At 27.5% G+C, this 16,333-nt stretch overlaps 1 protein-coding gene across 3 annotated transcripts in view; it reads left to right on the forward strand.

The window, feature by feature from the left end:
• The window catches only part of LOC135931035 (GATA zinc finger domain-containing protein 14-like), a 44,827-nt gene that overhangs the window by 11,276 nt on the left and 17,218 nt on the right, over positions 1-16,333 (forward strand). The gene's annotated exons all lie outside the window — the stretch shown is intronic.

Genomic DNA, 16,333 nt, shown 5'->3' on the forward strand with positions numbered 1-16,333 from the left:
TGCAAAAAATCAAATTCCCATGATGATTAATTTATTTTTAAAATTACATCCATTTTTAAAAAAATTATAAATAGATAAGAAAAAAAACTCTTAGTAATTTTAATCCAATATATTTTTTGCTGAATGAAACGATAGACTGAAAATCAAGTTAAAAAACTATATAAAATCATATAAGATAGGGAGGGTGGGGAGTGTAGGCAAAAAGAGGCTCTCATTGAGATCCGAGGAAATTAAGATACAGAACACGGCGATTTGAGTAGAGGATCCATGATCACCATTAATTTGGGAATTGTTTTTTTTAAAATTAAGATCTTTAAAATATATGATAGCCCGAGGAAGGCTTAGGGTCCCGTTGGTAGAAATAACTATTAGAATGAAATAAAAATCTGAGAAATTATCCAAATCTTTCTACCCCTTCATTATGTAAAATCTTTAGGCTTGCATGATAGTTTTGGCTAAGATATCTTTTCCTCCCATCCAGAATAAATTATGAAATATCAAAAATATGAAAGCGGTGGCATTGTTTGATATTAATAATAAAATAAGGTATTGGTTTTCTTTTTTGGTGCTAAAAAAATGTGAAAAGTCGGTTTTTAACTCAAAAAATAGCAACTTTTAACAAAATTTTGACATATACACTTAAGATTAGGAAACTAAAAAATATTAGTTTAAATTTCTAACGTTAACGTGAATAACTGAAACGATATAAATATTATTATTACTATAAAACATCTTAAGGGGATATTTTTATTTATATAAAATTTTTTTAAATATTTTTTACTAATTATTTTATACTAATTTTTTGCCTTTCAGCTGTTTTTTTTTGTTACTTAGAAAATAGAAAATATTTTAAAAATTCTTGTATTTTAATAAGTATTTATTTTTCTCATTTTTATAAAAATATTCAAAAAAGTTATGAAAAACCGTTTAATTAGAAAATTAATATTTTTTTGCTTATATTTATAGAATTGGATACCTTTGAAAAATTTATTATTTTATTTTTTTTAAAAAACATTTAGTTAGCGACCTTTCGAAAAAAAAGCAAATCAGTTTGCGTTTTTGTTGATGTTTAAAAATTGTGATCAATTTGCATGATGCCAATTTGAAATAAATTGTTTGCGTTTTGCATAACGAAATAGCCAACGCCCAACGAGATCGCACTATAACTAATGACACCTAAAGTGAATCACTGGCAAATTCCTAGACAAATAGGCCCGGATAAAAGTACTCCTGACAATAAAGACACTTCACAAAAATGTCCCAATTTTATAAAAAATATTCCCATATATTTTTTTAAGAAAAATCGAATAATTTTAAAATTCTTTATGAAATTATGTGTTAAATTTTTAAAATTTATTAATTTTATATCTTAAAAAACAAAAGTTTATTCCGGCGTTGCAGGTCTTGTGAGAATGCCGGGAATTTTAGTGGACGATGTTCTGGCCCCAACTTTTCATTTTTTAAAAAAATATAAATAATACCATCCTAACTTGTTTGATTTATTGAGTTTTGGAGTCTATATAAATAAGTTATCTTATTTGTAATAAATATATAAAATGCCAATTTATGTTGATAAATCCCCCAGGAAAAAAACAGTTCGATAAAATTTATTAACTAGTCTGTCCGGTGTTCCAATCTTGGAACAGCTTAATTTTTTTTTTGAATAGAACCAGTACTAAACAAAAATACGGCGAACTTTTTTTAAATTTTCCTTCTACTGTTGTTAAACGGCTTATTTTGAGTCGATTTTAAAAACGGCTAACTCAATATTTTGTTAAGAAAATTATTATACAAGCCTTAAGATTTTGCTCATAGGTGGCACAAAGGTTTAAACATCTATTAACGAAATCTCTAGGTTTAGACAATATCTTTCTGGCTAAAATATTTAGTTAGTCGTTTTTAAAAATATGCTCGAGCCGTTTACCAATACTATTTTCTTCGATTTAGGGCTCTTTCTCACCCCAGACCTCCAAAAACTCTTAGCCATGATTCTAGCACACTTATCAATTATCATATTGCTTTTTTTTGTTTGAAGTAAAATATTTTTAAAAAAATATATTTTTAACGAATTTGTCCCTTTATTTTTATTTTTTGAAACAGTAACAAACAAGAATATCAAAAAATAAAAAAGCTAATAAATATATTATATAAAAACTTATATTATATATATAAAAATAAAATTCATTAATAATTGATTACAATACAATTGACGATTTCGATATTTATACAATCCAAATTTTCAAATATAATATATAAAATTTTTTTTTGGCCGGATTTTAATTATTTATATTACATTTTTTTTGTTTCGCACCAAAAAACACATTTTTTTGGGAAGGAAAAAAAAATTATTTCATTATTACTTTATTATTATTATTATTATTACTTTTAATATTTTTTTTAGATATAGACTCGAATATTATTTATTATATAAACGATTTTTTTTCCCTCTAAATATTAAAAAAAAAATGTTTAGAAAATTAAATATCGATTTTTATATATATATTCTCATGTTTGTTATGTTTTAAGTTTTTATGTCACAGATAGACAGAATTTTTTGGACGTAGTGTTGACAAATCGCGTCATTAAAGTCAAAATGGTGCCTTCATGGCGAAGTCGTTTTGTTTTTTTAGTTTAAATATATATACTCGACCTTGAAGATCAACCCCGAAAATCAGATGGCACCCTCTAGGTCGTAATTAGTGTTTTAGCCAAAAATAATACGGGAAGCCTGGAGATTTCGTTATTAGATGCCACCTTCTGATCTCCAGGTAGCTTAATATTTTGTGGCTAAAATATTGATCCAGCTCTTTAAAAACACTAGGCGTAACTTATTTTGGTACCGTTCGCGCCTTGGTTCCAGCTGCGTTTTCCCAGAACGCCCGAAAGAAAGGAAAATATTTATATTTTTTATCGAACGCGTAATTTTGTTGAAATGCATCGTTCCAATACCACCGAGGGCCCAGTCACTCCAATGGCTTTCAAATTTGTTTCTAAATGGCCTTTGAAAGAAAAAAGTCCCCCAATACTATTGGCTCCCTCAAATGACACTTCCTGGTTATGAGGATGAACCTAAGTAGAAAACGTTATACGCCATAAGGCGCCTAAGGATCGTGGGGCTCGCGCCCCATTGAAATATTCTTACAAAATAGATAATATTGTTTTTTAATGCGGATCGGCAGATATATTAACATTAGACTTTCAGAGATACAATTATTTATAACCGGCCCGGATTTTCAAAAAATGATTATTTTATGGACCGGTCCGGATTTTAAAATTCGTAAATGATATAATTTTTAAAAGCCTATTCCGAGTGTATTTTTAAAAAAATATTTTTTTGGCCCGGCTTTTTAATTTGGTAGCATACGCGTGTCTATGTTATATTATTTCCTCGTCCATTTTTATATTTATTTCCTGAAAAATTAAAGGTGGCCGGTTTATTTAAATTAAACAGATTCAACCGCGAAAAATATGATGGTTGAATTTTGAATATTATTATTAAAAAACTGTATTTTTCCTATTATATAAATTTTCATTTACCAATATTTTGTTAAAATTTTTTCATTATGTCTAGTCGCTCATTTTAAGAAAATATTTATAAAATTAAAATTTTGGGGGTTTCATAAATTTCAAAAAACAAATTTTTTTTGTAATTTATAATAAAAACGAGAAAATGTTTATACATTATGAAAATCCTTGAAACATTTAGTATGAATATGAAGTGTTTGAAATGTTTGGCACATATATTTTGAGTTAATATGGCAATATCTGCATCTACGTCTTTTTCCATCTATAATTTTGGATAAATAATTTCCAGATGAATCAGTAGGGTTTTCGTTCTGTAATGCAAACTGGCTTGCGTGCCCTGTACTTAAATTTTTTTCAATTTTTATTGGCGTTCAAAGGAAGTAGTAACTTTTTACCTAATTGCAAGCAATCTCTTCTTTTCATCTCGTTTCATGAATTTCCAACCACGAATTTGTCAAAGCTACATCGATAAAATTGGTGAATATTGGCCACTGCCCCTTTTTTTCCTCTTCTTATTCTATAGTAGATATGGGATTATCACACAGATCAACTCCACCCATGTGTTTGTTATAAGCAGTAATCATATTTGGTTGAGGAATTTTTATTTTAGAATATTTTCTTGGAATACCTCGTCACCACCGTATTATAATTCCAACGAACTATAAATATTTCGTTTAATTTTTCGAACCTATAATCATAATATCCTTTCTTTTTTTGTTACAGCATTTATAGATTCAACTGGGCAATGCTCCATTATATTATCCCAGTTCCATGTAAAATATCACATTTGTTTTAAGTATGACGAAAGTTTAATTGAGGTATAGAAATTCCTACTTACAACTCCCTCTAAGTTCAGCATAGAAATTTTTATACAATAATTTATTCAAATTTCAAGATAACATTACGATTCCTATCTTTAATTTTGTTTATCCCAATACGACCAAATCAAAGTTAGAAATTTTTTAAAAAAATTTTGATTTCTAAAAGATTTTTTATGCACGAAAATCACCAGTGTTGTTAAACGGGTTGATTTTTGAACCGATTTTTAAAACGGCTAACTATATTTTACCCTACCCAGAAAAATTGTCTGAATATTTTTCTCATAGATGGCACAAAGGTTTGAACACCTATCATTTGAAATCTGGAGGCTTATAGGTAATATTTTTCTGGCTAAAATATTGAGTTAGCCATTTTAAAAAAAATCTGCATTCTCGAGTTGTTTAACAGCAAAATTACACGAAGATTTACTTTATAAAATATTTAAGAATTTTTTAGGTAAAATTTGATCAAAAAATCTCTTCTTTAAATAAAATGAAGATTTTTTGAAGATACAAATGTCAACGGGTAAATCTTAAAAAGTATATCAGCTTTGAACACTCGTATTAATTTGCCGATCCACCCCATCCTATTCCGGAAATATCGGATACTTAAGGTGTGGACAGCGGAGTGGGATGCCTCTTGTCCTCAATTTATAAAAAAAGCCTCTTAGGAATGCTGTTCCTACCACAGGACGTTGAACCGACTTTTGATCACTTTTCCGGGAATCGAAAAAAAAAATGTTTTGTGCTCATTAAAAACCAAAAAAATAAGCATTAAAAAACCAATTTTTTTTTGGCTTCAAAATCTATCAGTATTCTAACTTGAATAATAATATATTAATATTAAAAAACATTAATAAAATAAAAAGTGGGAAGAAAAAAGTGGAAAGTGAATTATTTATTGTTTTTTTTATAACTGAAATGAAAATCATTTGTTTTTTTTGAAAGTTGATTAATTTATTAAATAATATTTATCAAACGTTTTTTTCTCTCTTCTTTTTCAATTTCAAAATGGTGGAAATTTCCTGTGGGGGAAGAAATAGAAAATTATCCACTTTCCTCAATATATATATATATATATGTCGATCTCTTATTTTTTCCAGTCAGATTTTGATCCCTAAAGATTTATTTTTAAAGAACACTTAAACAATTTAAGTTTTTTTTTAAAAAAAAATCGTTAAAAATATAAGTAAATATCATCAATATTCCCAAGAGTTGCTCCCAATTCTTGGAACAATGATGATATTTCCTCCATTTATAGCAATTTTTTTTTAAAAAACTCAATTTAAAATGCGGAAGTTTACTTCTCTGACATCTACTATTGTTTTTGCTCCATTTAGAACCTATGCCAAAATTCCACTTTTTTTTGGAAAATCATTTTTTTCTGTTAACGTGGCATTTTTTTAAAAAAAATTTAACCGGTTTAGAAAACCTGCTTAGTTTTTATTTCCTAGTATGACTCAGCCCATTTCAATTGCCGGACTGCCGCGTAGTCAGTTCGAACCAGTTCCTGAAAAATCTAAAATGAATTCTGGTTGTTACCAGTTCTAAATTCTTGCTTGCTACGCGTTAGAAAACCAAACGGGATTGATTAATTTTTTTTTCATATGTCCAAGACAATAAGGAGGCAACGCGACGGCCATTGTTTTTTGGGGCCAATATAGAGATTTGGTCCACGTGATAATTTTTTTTAGGTTATCCGGTTCTATCTATTTATTACCTTTAAAACTTAAAAAATATATTTATAAAGGATACCATTAATATAAACCTGTACATTATATCGAAGTCTGCTGTCGTCAACGTCATTATTGGCTATAGTAGCCGCCATTTTGTGAAACTATTTTTCAATGGTCGACTCCAATTATGAATGAATCGTCTGATCAGATTCAGTATTCTCTCTTAAATCTTTGTTACCAAATTTTTCGTCCCAACCCGACCGTAAAATATTTATTTTGTTCTCATTCAATTCGAATACCGTATAATAAAATAATTTTAAAAAAATGTTAAATGCCCTTATATTTATCGTTCTTTCGAACAAATTTTCAAAACGAGCATTTATTTTTTTAAAAAAATTTTTTACATTTAGCTTATAACTTATTCTTTAAAAAGTTACCAGAATATCTATAAAACTATTTTTAAAATAAATATCAGTCATATTGTTTCTAATAATTAACGGGCGTCATGGCTAAGCAAGGATTTATATATACCTCTAAATGATAAAAATATCCTTCACAATCCTGAATAATATCTATAGATTTAAATCGGGGAAAAAAATTTGAAAATATTTATATATGTGTATATTAGTAATAATATTTTTTTTAATATACGTTTATTTAAAATTAACTTCTCATAATCGAAATAAAAGGAATTTTTACATTCAAATATTTTTATTCTTAATATAAGAAAGTGTTAAATAAAGTGTATCAAATTGTATCTTTAAAAGTATCGAATAACAGATACAGGTGCCTTTTATCTAGATGATATCACATTTTGTATCTAGATCCAGATACTTTAATCGAAAAATACATTAAATTAAAAAAATAATATATTTATTAATACTCGTAAAAAATAAAATTAATTTTATTATCATATAATTATGATGACTTATAATTGATGTATATTATGTATGTATTAACAATTTTTTATTATTATTCTCTAATGGAATTTTTATTTTTACATTAATGTATTAATGTAATGAGAATGAGATAATTCCTATATTTATTACTTACTCATATTATATTATTTAATATAATATATATTTAAAAAAAATTAACATTACATTTTTGTAAAGGATTGTATTTATATAACAAACTCTTAATACATTTTCCCGCTTTAAGAGTGGTTATTAACCTCCCGTTATAAGCGTGCAGAGTTGTTAAACGCTATTTTTAAAAGTAGCGCGCTACCGTAATAGCTATTTGTCAAAAAAAGTAGCGCGCTACCGCTTTCGCTATTTGTCAAAAAAAGTAGCGCGCTATTAGCTACTTTTTTTCAAAAGTAGCTTTAGCTACTTTTAAGCTACTTTTTATAAAAAAAAATTTAGAAACAAATGAAACAAATTTTTTTTTTCTTATAATGTAAATGTATAATAAATAATATATAAAAATCAACATTTATAAATATAAAAATATAGTTAGTTTAGATTATAAAAAAATAAGTAATATAAATAAATATTTATTTTATTTTGTTGCATTTTAATAATAATATCATTTCAATATTATCATCTCCAAGTCAGCGACGATCAGAAAGTATAAGCTTTGCTTTACTAAATAATCTCTCGACACTAGCACTTGAGGGCAAGGGGGTATTAAATTTTATATATAAATTTTTAATATATGAAAAATTATCAAAAATATTCATTTCAATATTTTTTGATTGGAAAAAAATATCAATTGGATTTTAAAATATATTTGTATAATTAAAAATGTTTGAAAAATATATAATAATACTTTTAAAAAAAAGAACGGAGATGGTGTGACGCAGGGAAACAAAAATAAAAAAGGGACGTAAGCGTTGTCTATGATAGCTCTTTGGCTAGAAGGCTACCATAGAAACTGATATAATTAGCTTTGTGAATCGCTATGGATAATCGTTGACGAAGAAAAAAACCCTCTCGGGGTTCTTTTGAGAGTTTGCTGATTTGTGATCCTAATTTTTTGAAAAATGCTAAGGCGAGTTTGCCGAAGGTGCCAAGAGTGGTTGATATGATTGGGATGAAGCAATGATCGTTTATTATTTCTGTGTATTTAGAAATTTTAAGTTGTTCCTTCTGGTCAAGGATGTTGATGGCGTGGTTGGATGGGGCCAAGGGGTCAATACAGGAATAGTCCCATACCAAAAGTTGGCCTCTCCTCCATGGGATTTGAGAGATCCCATCAGGACGTTTACCGTCAGATCTAAAAAGACCCTGTGGTTCTAACGTGGAAGGAATTTGGGCGGATTTCAGAGCATGTTGGATGATTGTATTACATTGCTTGTGTCTGATGAATCGTCCATTGCAGGAGCGACAATGTAAACTATGTATACCCTTCGAGTCAACTGAGGAGTTGCACCCTGAGCAGATGTGGGGGTGAGTGATGGAACAATTTAGACGAATGCCGATGGCATGGGTAAATTCATTGTTGGATAGTTGAAGCTGAAGATTGGTAGATGGGATGGCCTCAAGAAACTCATGTCCCGTATCATCTTTAATTTCAAAAAACAGATCTTCTTTTTAAAGTCCTAGGGTCTAACCAATGGCCTGTGATTCCCAAATAAGCTCTAAAAATATTTAATCAGATCAATTTATAAATATAAATAAGTTTTTACCTTCTGTTATGTGTCCAACTATCTGCTATGGTACATACATAAGATATATCTGATAACTCTACTATTAGAGCATCTTTCATCACTTTGAAGTTGTCGGCTATTTTATTCATAAGTGTCTGGCGACATAAACTGTTGTGCCAGGGGATAAAGTTTTAATCATCAGAGTAAATGATGGATTATCAACTAAAGACACTGGCTGAACTGTGTCAATAATAAAATCAACAATAACTTTATCAGCCAATTTTTGTGAAATATTGGCATGTTTATTATTGGTTAATTTGGTGTGGATAGTATTTGTCTTTTTGAATGAAGATTCTCCTATACCAAAATTTTTTATATGTTTCTCTATTTCCTTATAGCAATTGGCGTGAACAGCCTAATAAAATAAATATTATTATAATGTAAAAATAACAATTTACCTTTAGGTGTTTCTTCAGGTTATAGCTACTCGATTGATTTGATGATATATTTTTTTTACATTTTAAGCACATGAATTTGAATCCAGATTTTGTTTTAATATTTATTTTAAAAAATTTTTCAAATTTAGGGAATGGAAAAACGTTATTAGAGCTATTAAGTACATTTTCTTCCATTGAATCTTCCATATCTGAATCACTTTCAAGGATTTGGATATCCATGGATGATGCCATTTTAGATTATTAACACAGATTGAAAATATAAATTAAAAATTGAAAACATATTTAAATTTCAAAATTAAATAATAAATTATAATTAATTATGATATTATATTTAAATTTTTATGTTTATACTTACATTCATTATATTTTTAAAAGTAGCGAAGTAGCGCGCTACTTAGCTACTTTTAAAAAAAGTAGCGCGCTAAAAAATTAAATAATTTAAAAAAAGTAGCGGCTATTAGCTATAGCTACCAAAAAAGATAGCGCGCTACTTTAACAACTCTGTAAGCGTGGTTGTTAAACCCGATTCGTAATGTTTTAATATAAAATATAGAGATATATTTCTAGTTGTTGTTTGAATTTGACTAGTTTTCATCTTTTAGGAACAGCTATTTACTTTTGATATGTTGTATCTGTATCTTATCAAGATACATTTTTTAAATAATATTTTTCGTATTTAATTTTATTAAATATCCTGGTCCGAGTTTAGTTTTATTTAACATAATAGATTATTAATGTGGTCGATGAGGAAATCAGCACAACATCATTTTTGATTGAACTGGTTCAAACACGGCGATTAGTAAATGAGCTTTTCAAAGTTTTCCAAATGATACTAATTGTAGAAAAGAAGACTATAATATAATATATTTTTATTATCCCCTAAGAGTAGATTAAGGATATAAATTTCAACACCCATAAAATTTTGACTGATTATTTTAAGAATGAGTTTGATTATTTATTTTTTGAAAAAACTATATTTAAAGATTATCCTAATATTAAGGCATAATTCATAAGGTTACGTACCATTATCGTACCATCCAACGCACCATTTGAAGGGGCGTTTTTTTAGAACGGCTAGAATTGGGGTATAATTGAGATGTCCTTGGATAGAAAATATAAAATGTGAGAATGTTTTATTTGATAAAAGCCTTCCAATAATACTAATTTACCATTTAAATTATATTTTTTATATACAAACCGAATAAATAGTTTGGTTAAATTCTCTGAGTTTTAAAAATAGATTTTCAATTTTGGCATTATGCATACTTTACATGATTATAATAAAAAAGGTTTCTTAAACGTATTTTGAAAATCTCTATCCTGATACTTTTTAGGCCACGTATTGGTGTCTAGAGATACATCTGAAAAGTATCTTATAATAACTCTGCTTATAAGTGGTAACTAAGCATTTTTTCGGGAAATGTAACCTATGTATTGAATGTAAGATATAGGTAGACCTGTGCGCCGGCCGGCCTTAAGAACGGCGGCGCATGGACGGCGCAGAAATTTCTTTCTACCTTTTTATTCTAATAATTGGTCAACATCACTCTTGTAATTTTTTATAGTCAGTCAGGATTTTAATGAATTTTTATTTTCTACTATTTTAAAATCCTAATTATATTGACGTCATTATAGAATTCAATCAATCAAAAATCTAAAATTCCAAAAGTTACCATAATTTTACATATTTTTAAAATGGATGCATCTACTTTAATAATTCTATAAATAATTTTAGTATCCTAACTCTGGATAATAAAAAATTTATAGTCTGGAAATTTTTTGCAAAAGAATTAGAGTAATTATTACTGCTCTAAGATATAAAACTGCAGAGGTTGAATTTGAATTCGAGGAATATCAAAGAAAATGCCTAAGTTCAATAGATTTAACATCAAACATGTTAGATCATGACAGCATTGATCCATACCCGGATATCAGTTTTCAAATTGGCAATTCCAATGATAATAATAACAATAATTCCACGAATATGAAAACCTTAAAATTAAATATCCCAACACGTTGGCATAGTATATTAATTATGCTAGAAAGCATATCTAGATTAAATAAGAGTTTAATTAATAAGGTTTTGAAAAAAATTGGGAAGCACTTTCTCAAATTATCAAATTATAAATCTGATCTAGTAGAAGAACTATTAGCATTTCTTTCAAAATTTAAAAAAACTGTCGAATTTCTTTCAGTACAAAAAATGACCTACTTTAAATTTGGCGTTACTTTTTAGAAGTGAAATTGAAACACATTTAATAGTAATTGATAGTGACAGTTCATCACATAAGGAAAATATGCTAAAGGTTTGTAATCTGCAAGTAATATTATATAAGTATATTCTTTTATTTTTTATTTAAATTTATCTAGGTATTGGCTTCTCTTTTAGATCCAAGATTTTAAAAATTGATAATTGTGTCAAAGTATTTAATAGAGCAATATTGCTCATCTTCAGAATTTATAATAAAACATCTTAAACTTATAGAGAATGATGATAATCAGGAAGTAAATATAACTAATGAGGATGAATTATTAAATTCAAGTTATTTGACAAAATTGGCAAATAAACAATCAACAAATATAAATTATGATTCCAAGTTAGGTGACTTAGAACAAGATTGTCACAATTTTCTTGTAAAACGACATTCATAAGATATGGACGTTCTAAATTTTTGGAGAGAAAAGAAGAGTGAACTTCCCAATTTTTCCAGGCTCGCCAAAAAAATTCTTTGCATTCCGGCGACTAGCACACCTAGTAAAAGAGTTTTCTCTACCGCAGGATTGACGTTAAATTTTAAGAGATCATCATTATGTCCCAGAAATTTAAATAAAATAATTTTCATACATGATAATTATAAAATTACGAAAATTTTGGATATAATAAGTTTTCTATTAAATGAATATTAAATAAAATGTCGAGATATCTGTAGAATAGTGTATATTTATTTATTTTTTTAAAAAAATTAATAAGCAATTAAAAAAATTTATTTTATAAAAATTTATATATACGCCGATTTTATTAACGGCAACTAAAAATTGGCGCGCCGCCGGCCGTCGATTAGATTTTTTAAAAATTGCGCCGGCCGCCGATATTTTGTCGGCGCACAGGTCTAGATATAAGTAATTTTTAAAGGTATTAGATTCATACTTTTTAATGATATAACTTGTAATTGTATAACTATATAAGTTATTTTCTGTGTCCGGCCATGGTTTTTTTAAAAAAAAAAACGCACGATCAAGGTTTATTTTCACTCTTTTTTTAACATTAATTTCTTTCCCTCGCTTTCTCCATGATTGAACAATATTATCTAATCAAATCTTCGGTCGGTTAAAAACTTGTTTTCGCTGGTTTTGGAAATCGGCTGTACGGTTAAGTGATTTTTTTTTAATCTGACACAAATAAGATTCGCTATTTTTTTTTTTTTAAATATTGATTTTTTAATTTATTATTTCTTGACTTTATAAAAGGTATCTTCTTTGCTTGATATACTGGACTTCTCGATATACAATATTTAATATAATAATTAAATTATATCATATAAGAAATGAAATAGATTTGTATTAGTAAATTAAATAAAATGAATTAATTTACCAAAAAAGAATGCTATAAAAATTTCTCACCATTTTTTTTTTACCAATTTACCAATTATTTTAATGTGTCTTCTTTAACCTTCGAGAGTGCGGTTTATTATAGCTGCTATTCCGTGGAAATTTAAAAATCATTATTAGTTTTTTTTAAAAAAATTTTGTGATTTCGTTCTTTGAAAAATTTTCCTTTTGTATGTATGAAAATTACAAAAAAAATATATTTATTTATAAAAAGATTTTTGCTCTTTTTTTATGCCAAACCACTGGTTACTATAGTTAAGTAATGGCTAGATTTAGGCTAATTCAGCTTAATCTTCAGGGGCCTGTCGCAGAAAATCTGCTAATATTATGACGCGTTTTAATTTATATTAGTTTCTTCCAAATTTGAATTTCTATTTTTTTAAGAAAAAACCCCGAGGCCAAAGTTATATTTTGTCGGCATAAACTTGAGTTTAAAACGGCTAATTTTTAAGATACTGATAAATCTTTAGATATTTTGACTAGGACTTTTTCAGAAGCCTTTCTGCTAACTATACTATTATATATATATTTTGCAAATTTTTTTACGTATTATTGTTTAGAATGTTTTTAATATTGTAAAACGCTCTTTTTTAAAAAAAAACAGCTCTTTGGTCGTGTACTAGTTTATTCTATTCGCTAAATAGTCGTTTGAGTCTAAAGTCTAAACAGCATTTTTTTTAAAAGACGCTATTTAGATTTACCTATCTAACGTATCTTTGTGACTCCCTATTTATTTAATGCACGCACACACACACACACTTAAAAAACAAAACTAAAAAAATGAGGTGTCCTAATTCAAAATCTGTTTAACCCTGATTTAAACGGGGATAAGTTTTTAAAAAAAAACAAGGCGCACCAAGAAACAATCCTTGCCTTTTATACATATTACATTTTATAAAAAATTTATGTGTATAAATAAATGATATCAAGGTTAACAGAGTTATGCAAATATTTGAATGAATGAGATTAGTAAGTTTGAGTCCTATTCTTAATTTTTATCCTTAATTCTGAATAAAGCATTCTATTTCAGAAAAGTAGGTAAGGATACACTTTTCTATATAACGGTTCTAAGAAAATATTTACTAAAAGTCTCAATTGTTAATAGATGTTCAAAACTTTGTGCCACCTATGACCAAAATCTTCAGGCTTGTGAAATATTATTATGGATAAAATATTGAGTTAGCTGTTTTTAAAAATCCGCTCAAATCGAGCCGTTTAACAACTCAAATATATAGACTTTGGCGTAAAATAATTAAATTGTTAATACTCCTTATAAGCGCTACTTTTTTTAAAAAAAACGCATTATCAGACAGCTATTAAAATTCGAAGAAAGGCTATGTGATCGACCTTCAATAAGTGATATCAATACAACCCTAATCACAATTAGTTGATAATGCTCATTTAAGTCCAAAATCTTTTTTAAAAATTTCCAAAAGTTTTTAAATTTTAATGATATCACATGTTAAATTTTTTTGAAATTTCAAAAATTTTCTAGAATTATACTTTGGACATGTTTTATATTAAAATATGCTTATATATTTTATTCTCTATAAAGTTTGCGAATCTCGTAATATTTTCGATATTCTAGTTTTAGCCTAAATTTTTTTTATATCTGATTCTGGCTTTACACACATTTTATAAATTAAATTTTAAATATATTTTTTTCATTTATTATTTAATCAATTTGAAAAAAAAATTAATACCATTTCTTTATCAATTTTTCTGACATTAACATTAGTAGTATGCAATGACATATAATAATACCTCGACTGATGATGCATTCATAATAATGCATTTTAAAGGGTCTTTGAATGCAAATCAGCTGGGTCTGCTTTGACAATCCATATAGTAATTATTCTCATGTTAAAAACTACGATAAAATTGATAACTTGCTTCCTCATCTCGATGATCAGGCAATTCTAGAGTTTGCATCGGATATAGGAATAAAATGGCCTCTCGTTTAAAATTTTTAATAATGATATGGGTAATCAAAATGGTATCATCAACTGTTTTCATTGATGTACACTTATAATGAATGCATAGTCAGTCTAGGTATTATTATATGTCATTGGTAGTATGATAATGGTGCTCAAAGATAATCAATTTTATATGAACATTTAACCATATTTTATTTGTTCATATACCTACAAGAATAATGGTATTAAACGGCTATCCCAATATTGTAATAAAATAAAATATTAACGCAAAGCCTGAATATTTTGCTCATGCAGAAAGGTTTGGACATCCATTATTAAGGAAATTTCAAGGCTTGCCTAATTTTATTTTGGCTATCTTAATTTAAAATTTGCTAAATCGAGCCGTATAACAACACTACTACGGATGGAGATCAATTTTTTTAGACCCAACCCGGATTTTCATAATAATCCGATTTTGAGCGACCCGGATTTATTTTCGAGTCCCGCCCGAGTTTCTAAGTTGATTTTACTATAATTTTTTGCTGTAATTTGTGAATGGTTTTCGAAGAGAAATCGCAAATCTGAATAGCGAACGAAATGTTAAATTAGATCCATCACCTAATTTTTAAATGGTTAATTTGATTTGTAATTTCAATTTATTTATAAATAAAAGACATTTTTGGCCCGGTCATGGTTTTTTATTTTTTATACCTGCCCCGGCCCGTATTCCTAAAATTATACCATGTGACGGTCGAAGCGGTTTAGGGAAAAATAGTTCGGGCCACACTGGACTCCAATTTTATAGATGAATTTTCGGGCCTGTCCGGACTCCCATCAAACGCTAAAATGGCTCGATTTAAGCCGATTTAAAAAAAACAGTTCACTCAATATCTTGGCGATTGAGTTAACCATTTATTAAAAATGGCCTTAAATCGAGCCGTTTTAAATGAGGGCTCACAAATGGTAGAGATAAAAAAACATAGATTTTTGTTTTTTTTGTTACCAAAAAAAACATTCTTATACAATTTTTAATTATTTTCCCCTCTTCATTGTCATTTGTAATTTTTGAAACTCGAGAAACTTGAATGTATAAAACCTTTTCTTTGCATTAACTTCCACTTCGATAACTAAACTACCATAGTAAGTAGCAACTAATTTTTTATTTTATTTTTTTTTATACATTTCAAACTCTACACAATGCTTTGATTTATTATTCAAGTTTTTTTTCTCATAGATTTTCGTAAATAGTCAATTGTTACAAAAAAAATAGAAGTTATTTTAAATAAACTTTGAGAATTAACTAATTATTATGGAATCGTAATATTTACAAAGATTATTATAATTATTTATTTTTTTTATTTACGATTCAACTGGACAATTGAATAAAATTTAAAAAAAAATTAAAACAAATTTTATACTTTTTTTTTGTATGCAAAACCTGGCCCGAATATTTAAAAATAAATTTATAACCGGCCGGGTCTGGCAAATGATTTAGCGGACCGGACCCATCCGAGTGCCTGACAATTTATACATAAAAAATTAGACAGGGCCTCGCAAATCTCGTGGCAAGCCCGGGCATTAAAATTTTGACATATATTTTTGAATTTCAAGTCTTATATTTCTATTTTTAGTTATTTGGAAATGAATTATAATCATGCTTATTTCTTTGTATTTCAAGAGCTGTCTAACTTTTAAAACATTTAAATCTATTAAATAAATATTGTAAATTCATAAAAAA

This window comes from Gordionus sp. m RMFG-2023, chromosome 1, assembly GCF_954871325.1.
Source record: "Gordionus sp. m RMFG-2023 chromosome 1, tfGorSpeb1-WG-v2, whole genome shotgun sequence".
NCBI lineage: Eukaryota > Metazoa > Nematomorpha > Gordioida > Chordodea > Parachordodidae > Gordionus > Gordionus sp. m RMFG-2023.